This window comes from Helianthus annuus, chromosome 9 (assembly GCF_002127325.2).
Source record: "Helianthus annuus cultivar XRQ/B chromosome 9, HanXRQr2.0-SUNRISE, whole genome shotgun sequence".
Classification (NCBI taxonomy): domain Eukaryota; kingdom Viridiplantae; phylum Streptophyta; class Magnoliopsida; order Asterales; family Asteraceae; genus Helianthus; species Helianthus annuus.
In genome coordinates, this window is record NC_035441.2 from 87,024,340 (window position 1) to 87,034,474 (window position 10,135).

At 40.1% G+C, this 10,135-nt stretch overlaps 1 long non-coding RNA gene across 1 annotated transcript; it reads left to right on the forward strand.

Moving 5' to 3' along the window:
- The first annotated feature begins 7,558 nt into the window (after window positions 1-7,558).
- Window positions 7,559-9,273, forward strand: LOC118481956. Its single transcript, XR_004866409.1, has 3 exons — window positions 7,559-7,710; window positions 8,223-8,289; window positions 9,083-9,273. It is a non-coding gene; the product is annotated as an uncharacterized LOC118481956 (long non-coding RNA).
- The last annotated feature ends 862 nt before the right edge of the window (window positions 9,274-10,135 follow it).

The following is a 10,135-nucleotide window of genomic DNA, read 5'->3' on the forward strand; positions in this document are numbered from 1 at the left end:
TAAACATGTGTATCATTTGCACATATCAACTCTTGTTCGATTTCGGGGTTTAAATCGCTTTCTAGAAGGTCATACACGCACTAATGCGTAAATATAACCAGTTTAATGCAACAAACACTCCGGAACAGTGACATAGGCTTAACATACCTTAAATAACCTTTACATAACTTGGAAATAAGTTTTGGAAGGTTTGGTGTGCCGAAATCAAGTTTATTCGCTTACAGGGACTAAATTCGACAAACTGCGAAAGTATGTCAATTTGTACTATAGCAGACATTCCGGAACTTGATCATAAGTTAAACACACCCTAAATATCCTTTACATAACTTAGAAATAAGTTTTGGAAGGTTTGGTGTGCCGAAATCAAGTTTATTCGCTTACAGGGACTAAATTCGACGAACTGCGAAAGTATGTCAATTTGTACTGTAACGGACATTCCGGAACTTGATCATAAGTTAAACACACCCTAAATATCCTTTACATAGCTTAGAAATAGGCTTTGAGGGGTTCGGTGTGCTAAAATAAACTTTTTGGTCATTCAGGGACTAAAAGCGTCAAAAAGTGCATAAGTTTGCATTTTCACGCATATCTTACGTTCTGAATACATCCATACATCCAAAAATTTATGTAATCATTAAAATATTATGTTTTAGTGATTTGCTTGTCAAAAATCCATTCGTCGCGCAATTTGGACGTTTTTGTGTCCGTTACGACTTTCGTCGTAATTAACCGAACAACGCAACCGTGCGGCCAAACGAACTGACATCCGACATATTTTTGAGCAAGTTTCATGTTCCCTATGCTTTAACATCCTTGTGGAGCTTAAAAAAGGGTTTGACGGGTGTTAGAAGTGCCAAAACACGACCATACACGCACAGGGGCCAAAACTGTCAACTTTGAAAGTTGCTGGATTGCAGACCAGCATACGTGTCACACCCCCAAAATACCACTTAGGGAGTGTCCCTGATAGGCGTGTGACGTACCAGCAATGAGCCACTAATTACATAGAACCCATACATGTTTCTAAATTAAAGTTCTTGATTATTAATAAAACACCATCCAAGTTCAAAAGAAAACCAAAGTATTCAGCGGAAGCAAAATTTAACGAAGTTAAATAGTTTAAAATCCAATATATAGTATCAAGAAATCAATAGCATTAATTCCCCCAGTCGACCCATGACCTCTCCAGCTACTCCAGACAGCAAGTTCCAATGCAAACAGCTAACGACCTACAAGCATGCAAACAAGTGTGTCAGACTACGCTGGTGAGTTCAAAGTTTTGTTACCGAGTTTTGTTACCAGATACATGTATAAAACAGTTTAACAATTTGATTTGATGTTGTTATTAACTCGATTACCGAAATGGCTTCAAGATGTGTTTGCCCAACCCCAATGTCTCTATCAAAACATTGGTCATGCTTTAAGGAAATTAGTTCACGCCCGTCCTCCCCGGTACGGTGTGAGGGTGCCAAACCTAATAGCGCTATCAACTAATAACCTCATTGCCTTCTCGGAACTGAGTAATAATAACAAACATCCCAATAACTAGCATTCCTCCCCGGAACGTTACCCAATATCCCTCCCCGGGATGCATGCTTGGAAAAAGAGCAGTGAACTCACCTGAGATTGCTCGGTATGTTTTAGTTACTTGTTTAATAGTTGATCAAACACGTCCTAAAAGGGTTATCGATAACAATTAGTTTTACATACAAGTGGTTCACACATTATCACTACTGCGCTAGCAATATGCATACAATAATCATGTCTCATGTTTTAAGTCCTCCATACAGTTCACATATATGTCCACGATTCACCAGCATATATCAGTTTGACTATCATCACATAAGACGTTGTAGACATTTATGTCACATAAATATTACTAACATAAGTCCATGGTTCGGGTATCAATTTCACAGCCCACAACATTATTCTGTCTATTGAGTGGCCCAGTTGGTCTAATGGCCCAATATTCAAGTGTGCCATTCAATCAAGTTATTCTTTATACCTAATACACAAATAGCACACACACACTAGATTTCACGCGCATTAATATATTTGTTCATGCAACATAATGGCCCCCTTCATTACAGTTTGTATATTATTCACACAAGTCATTCACATAGTGCATAGTAAGCACTTGGAACCACCAACAATTTGGTGTCACAAGCATGTAAAATGAACAACTTGACGGTCCAACAATATAACCCATTGCAGCCCCACGGAAACTTTGATGGGCTTCTAGTCTACGCAGCCTTGTTATTCATATTCGGTCCATCCCGGCCCACGGATAGTTATGGGATTGGGCCTGGTATGTTTCAGTTTTGTATGTGGCCTAGCGACCAGTCCAAGTTATACTCGATCTGGGCCAATTTTCGTTGGGTTACACCCTCACCCTTACCCACAGTTTCCGTATATATATCTAGTAATTTATATCCCAAACCATGATTGAATAGTTATCCAAATTAGATCAAACAGTTTAATTTCTTTGCTTTAGGTGAACCCTAATTATCATTATGGCAACTAACATCGATATCAACATAACATCATCACTTTCATCGGCTTACACATTCAACATGCCATTAATTATCAATAAGCTCATGGGCATCAAATTAAGTCCTATATTACATCGATTTCATATTTAATATTATAGTAACCATTTCTAAAATCATCATCCAATCAACGTCACCTAATCCGATACATCATGCAGCCCTAGTATTTATCATCAAACCCATAACCATAACTTGTTAATATCCGACAACTATCATGAGTCCACATGAAGACATCACTAAATCATCAAAAGTCAACATCACATAATTATTAATCATCGCAACCAATAACATAATGCATTCTCACCATACCAATCCAAAACAGTTATAACTTCGATTGTTATATTCCAGATTATTCAACATAATTCCTCATTCAACAGTTTTATTAATAGCGGCCCAATAGGAATTAATTAAGATTTTAGTTGTCGGCCATCATTCCATAGAAATATCATTCAACTATTGTCAAACAACTACTTGATTCGGCCCATGTGTTTATTTGTTTTTTTTTTTTTTTGTTGACTTTGCATGCCTCTACTATATATCGAACAGACCACAAAACTGCTCATATTAATTGTTTAATAACAAAACAATGATCCATCACATAACTAATCAATCGTTAACACATACACGTACAAACATTAATTAACATGGTGATACACTTACTCGACAACTCCAAGAGATTGGCTGCCGTCATCCGAGAGTGGCTACCATCAGGTTCAAGGAGGAGTTCTGGGGTTCCGCGTTAAAGGTTACTACGGAGCTTATATAATTGAAGACATTTGGGCCGAGCACCTTGCTGGGCCGAAGCCCATGATCGACGAAACTTCATTTTCGTCAAGGCCACACATCTTTCGTCGAGGCCCATGCACCTTTCGTCGAGCAAGCAGTTTCGTCAAGCAATGTATGGTGATGAAAGGGTTTTGTCATTTATAAAACAAGTGTCGGCCTCATTAATACTTTACAACAGAGATATAGCTTCATTTTAAAGGTCCAATGAAAGGAATTGTTTAGACCCTTTTTGTCGGCCACTATTCAGATAAACTCATGATTTACGTGAATGCTAACCTTAATCCAAGTAACTAAAATCATTCCCAAATAATATACATGATGCAACATACAACGATATGCAAAGCAGGATCGTAAAACAGGTGACGCGTAAAGGAAGGGTCTTGAAATCTCGAGTTGTCACATCATCCCCAACTTGAAAGAAATTTCGTCCCGAAATTTGGCGTTAGATCAGGATGACTGTATATTTTCCGTGGGTGCCACATCACTCCCAACTTGAAAGGGAATTTCGTCCCGAAATTCACCAATGATATCAATAGTTGATGCAACTATTCGAACAACTGAGGATACTAGAACTTACTCCAATCATTGCGTCCCCACGTGAACTCCGCTCGACGTCTTGAGTTCCAACGAACTCTCACACTAGGAAATTGGACTGTGTTAGCAAACCCTACTTCCTCGTCTATGTCTTTGATTGGCTCCTCGACCACTGCAACTTGTCTAAATGGGGTGTTACAAATGTTTCCTCAACCGTTGCCATAGATTCGAGACCTAAATGATGTTGTGCACGTTACCCCATTCGTCAGGTAACTTGAGTTTGTGGGCCATGTTACCGTTTAGCTCCAGGAATCCGATTAACCCAACGCGTCGCAAATTAAGCTTGCCACGTTTTCAAATAGCGTACCCCACCCTCCCTGGGTGAAACTTTCGATTATGACACGTTCGTCTACAACGAACACCCAGTGTTTCCTGACAGTCACGCGTTGCCGTCAAACAATTCCTGATCTAAGCAATCTTCAAGAGTTTCGAGTATAAATACTGGGTCGGTGATTAGGTTGTCACCCACCTTATTGGTATTATCATCCATGCAATGCCTCATACAGAATTGTATGCATACTAATATGGTAACGGCTGCAACATATCTCACCCAAAGATGTGTGGTCTTCCAAATGTTTACTAAAGTCAACCACGCACATGCCCGCAGCATGCCTTCGTGCATCAGGATGGTCCATTACTCTGTCTGGTTGTCCTTTAGTGATAAGTAATGCTCATGTCTAGGCGTGAGTCAAGGGTGTTGTGTATTGCCTGTCAGGAATCATATATAGTTCGAAATCCAAAAGGTAACAGAAGTTGACACCTCGTGCCGAAAAGCCGCCTCTCTCAGAGGAATATTCACAACTTGTGAAGACTCGAGAGTTTCCTTGATTGCAAGAGTGTGTTGGTTACGTGAGACGATCAATGATCACCCAGGTGATATTGTGTCCGGTTCGAGTTCTAGGTAGCCTAGTGACAAAATCCATGGTAGTCTGTTCTCGTTTCATATGGGTGTTTCTGGTTGCTAATACTTCACCTTGACTTTCCCACAAGTCAAACATCATTCCCATACCTAACTAGGTGGGCCTTCATGCCTGATTACCAGTACAAGGTTTATAAATTCTAATGCCTCTCATAAAAACCTAGACGACTAGAATATCGAGGCTGGTGTGCTTTGCTCAACATAAATTTCCCACAGTTACTGCATAATGAGATCCACACTCGTTCCATATGGTAGCGAATATCGTCTGACCTGCCAAGGTTACTTCTCCATGCCCCGCATGGGTTCAACTTGAAAATCCTCTTCCTTCAGTTCTCAAGTTTGAACAGGGTGAGTCGGATCAGGTAAATTAGAGTCGACAGTGAGCTGGAAGGCTCGTGCATGTTCAAGTTTCATAGTGGTAATCTTCCAAAAGTTCCCTCCAGCGATGCCATTAACTGATTCAGCTCTGTCGAAGCCAATATACATGGGAGGCCCTTGTGATCGGTTTAAATAACACACCTGGTACCGTCCAAGTAATGCCTCCATCTAAGATTCCAAGACCACGGTTTTCACTGCCAGTTGTGTGTCATGCGATTCCTCTTTGTAACTTCATCACGTAAGTCATCACTCTCTCGTGTTGCATCGGTGTGTAACTGGGACCCTAATTCGGACCATCATGGTATAACACATAATCACCCGCACCCTCGGGTAAAGACGATGCTCAGTGCATTGCAGAGTTAGAACTCGAAAGTTGAAAAGACGTTCTCCTGTTTTGTCTCCCACGAACACAGCACCCTGCTGTGCTTAAGGGAATTAGGCTGCGCGAACTTCGAAAACCCTGTGATGAATCTACCACAGCATCCACCGAAACCAAGAAATTGTGGTACCCCCGAAGGAATCTTTGGTGTCAATCAGTTTCTAACAGAATGGATCCTAGCACAATCCACGCGTATTCCCACTTTGTTGGTTATATGATCAAAATGCATCTCTCGAATCTAGATGTTACATTTAACAAGGCTTCACACATAATGACTCCTCCCTCAAGAGCTCTAACATAAGATACAGATATCGTCCATGATGTCCCTTCCTCCAGGAAATGACCCGAAACGTCATCAATAAACACGGTCGATTCTTGTGGTCCTTAAGCTGCTGGCGTGTTGATTATCTCGATGGTCATGGTGTACAAAGTCGCACTGGCCGCATTGTGTTTGATATGCCGTTCTAAGAGCGTTCTCCCATTGGACTTCCATCTGATGATAGTTCGTTCGTTATCCAATCCTCGAATGGGAGCTTGACTCTCGCAACTAGTCGACAGGTTGTCAATACATGGTCGGGGCAAACGGTTCCTGACTCCCACTTTGTCGAGTTCTCGATAATCAGTATGCATACGAAAAAGCTTATCTTCACGGATATAAATGGGGCTTCCCGGGGCGGGAACTAGGTCCGACAAAACTTCTTCCACACAGCCTCTGTAGTTGATTTGACAGTTCTTGCATCCCTCCTGGCGCAAGGCGGTAAGAAGTATGAAGAATTAAGGCTGCCTCTAGCGTGAGATCAAACTGAGATTCTGCCTAACAGTTGTGGAAATAAACCAGAAAGTTCCTCAAGTAGCACGCCGATCACGAACAATTGGTGGATCCTCAATCCTCACCTCCTTAGTCTTAACATCAGTAACGTGTGCTAACATAGCGGGGTATCCTTCCGTAGACACTTCTGGCCTTCTTTGCTGAGATAATGCTAGCCATTACACCACTCTGACACTTCAAGGTATAAAGCGATGCAAAATTTTCTCCCACAGGGTATATCTACACGATATCTAGATAGCCATCTTACACAACTACTACACTGAAACCTTCAAGGATAGCAGAAGGAAGGTCGATGTCGATCACTTGTCCCACAAGGTCGAGTTTGCATCCCACGAATATACGAGGCTTTAATTGCCTTGCCATCGGCCGATTCCACAACAGGTCTGGTTTCAGAAAGTATCAGGGTTGAACGGAACAAGAACGAAACGATTAGCCTCCAAGAACGTGCTGGCCACCATGTTGCTGTAATCCTGGCATTGCCCACGCCAGCCCCAAGTGCCCTTCAGTGAGTATCATGTTGTTGTTTTCGCTACGAGAATTTCCAGTACTGCCGTCGTTCCCCTGGTTGTTGTTGTCTTGGTTTAACAACGACCCATCCATGTCGTAGGCACCTTAATTTCCATACTGAAGGCTACGATTACGAGTACTTTTATGTTGCCATGACTGTTGCCTCTAGTGTCGTTGCTTGAAACGGAGCTCTACGATTTTTTTCACCGACCAAGTCCATCTTTTCACATCTGTGCCACACCTTAACGCGCTACTCGCTGTGCTGGTAGTCACACATTCCACACTGTAATCTGTTGTCATCGCTTATGTCCCGATTGATTCGTAAGGGTTGACTCCCATAAGTCACTTGCTAGTGTCAAGGATTTGTTTGAAGCCAATCTGCTGGTGTTAATGTAACACCCCAAAGACATAAACCCGTGTATTATAAAGTTCAAAGAATAGATAAACAAGAGTTTACCAACTAGGAATTTAACCTAGTTAAATTCAAAGTCTTGAATTAATGCATGTTATGGTTAAAATAATTAAAACTAGAGAAAATCATAGTTAAAGGGACTAAACTTGTCAAAACGCAAAGTTATGTTACTAATAGTAACAAAATAAACCAAACCTCCCAAATTGGGAGTCTGGTCGATCAAGAAACAAGCAGGGGGGCGACATCCCCATTTCCAAACCCTAACTCAAGCAAAATCCCTTCAATTGAAGCCCCAAATCAGTTCCAAATCGAGCTCTAATCACATATTAGTAAACACCTCGTTGTAAGGATCAAAAGGTATGTGAAATTCAGTAATTTTGTTACATCACAAATTCTAGGTTAATTGTGAAACATGAGAAATTCAGCTTGATTGTTGATGCATGGCTGAAATTAGAAGGAGTATGAGGTTTAGGATCAAACCCTATATGATTTCTTGACATAACCTTGTATGATACTTGTAGGGTTACATAATCACCATTGTAGGTGATTAGAGAACTTTAAGAAGCTTGTTTAATGCTGAAATTATAACTCTTGTTTTGCATAGTCTGAAAATTAGGAAATAAGTTCTGAAAAGATGATGTCAAGATGCATGCAAAAATTACTATTATAGTGAAATTAGATGTTGAATCGCAAGTCACGAACTTGTTTTTGAATGTAGAAAAATCTGACCCACTAGGTGTTTGTTGAAATGCCTAAGTGAGGATTAAATGTGAAATTTGGATAAAAACGCAGATTTGATAATGGTCCATAATTGATGTGAAAATGGTCATGAAAATGATTCTAAACATGTTAAAAACTGAATTTTCTAGGCAAAGAGTCCGGTTCCTCTAGCGGGCAAGCCGGAGGGGATTCACGAGGAAAACGCGCGCTCTAAAGGTATGAAATTTATCGTTTCATTACATTATACATATTATTAGCTTTATGCGTTGCTTAAAAGGAAAGAAAGCATGATGACCAAGAATTTCCATTATGTCATGAATTTGGCTATTGCCTTAAACAAGTTATAAACATGAAATTGAGCATCCGTAAGGTGTTTAATCTCAGCACCTAAACGGGTCAAACAAGTTTTGGTAATAAACACGAAGCATGACTTTATTATATTGTGCGAATATTACATGAGGTGTAGGCCATGTAGCGAACACCATAGACAAATTTAAAAGCCTTGTTCTTATTATAGGAGTTAAGGTTTGAATTGGATGCATGATAATAGAACAAACAATTAACTAGAAGTCTTGTAATTTAGCGTGTAAGTTAGTTCCCGTAAACAAGCTCAATTAAGAAATAGTTGAGTAATGTTATAAACAAAACACAAGTATGAAGTATTAGCCCAGCCGCTTAGCGATTTATGCGAAATTATGCTGTTTCCACTCATAATGAATCAGCAAGAAAACTGCATTTTAAACAAGGGAGTTTTGTGCAGGGTCTACCGTAAATTACGGTAGTACCGTAATTTACGGTGGCCTGCAATTCTTTTACGGTGGATTCCTACTGAGTTACGGTAGGCCCCAAATGTCCAGAAGCCACCGTAATTTACGGTGACACCGTAAATTACGGTGGAGCCCTGTTTGATAAAATTTGTTTTGATCATTTTCTCGAACCAGTGTTCGGACCTGATTCGAATACGTAAATTTCCAAGAGTGATAGTACTAATGCTTGTTTAAAATGTTAGTTCTCAGGTACCCAAGTAAAGGATGAAGATCAAGCAAGCGAGTCGAACCGAACACACACATTTTTAGAACGCTTCCGCATCCGAACTTTTGTTTTAAAAACTATGTAAACTAATGGTAGTTACCGTCTTGAATGTGGTTTGTAACAACAATACATGTATGTTGTGTTTAGTTTTGGGTTTAAACGATGAAAGTTTTTTGTTAAGTCGTCATTTTGGCGTTAAATGCAAGGTTTTTAGGTTGTTAAATCTGGTAATATAAACTGAGTCTTACAAGTTGGTAATCAGAGCTTAAGGTTGCCAATAAGTGTTCGGTTCAAGCTTGATCAACATCCGGTAAGAGTAATTGCTTAAGTAAAATTTAAGGAGTATAGAAATAATTCACGAACAAATATGCATGGAAAAGAGTGTGTAAACACACTCAAACACAAGAAAAGCATGAAACAAGAATAATAAAATCAAGAGTGTGTAAGCACACTCAAACACAAGAAAGGCATGAAACAAGAATGATTGAGTCAAGTTACGAACTTGATCAAATCAAAACAAGTAAAACATGTATTACAAATGAAATGTTTAACAATGTATGTAAACATTTCAGTATCAAAGATGGCAAGCGGAGGTGATGGTGATGCGGTGCCAAGAGTCACCGAACAAATGAGAATAGTGATTGCCGAAGAGGTTGGAAAGGCGATCGAAAACAGTTTGTCGAACTTCATTGATAAAATCCAAAATACGGTTTTATCAGTGGTAGAAGAGAGAATCAAGAAGCTAGAAGATAATTCAAATCTAGCAAAGGAAAAATCTGGGGAACGAAAACCTTGTTCATACAAGGAATTCATAGCTTGTAAACCACCTATATATAATGCGGAGGTTGATCCAATCGTGTGTCAGCGATGGATAGGCGATATCGAGGGAGTATTCGAGAGAACCCATTGTGATGAGAATGACTACGTAGCTTATGGTACGGGTCAGTTAAGAGGTCAAGCGAAAGACTGGTGGGATAATAAAAAGAAGGAGATTGGAAACGAAGCGGCCAAGGCCATGACGTGGGAGGAG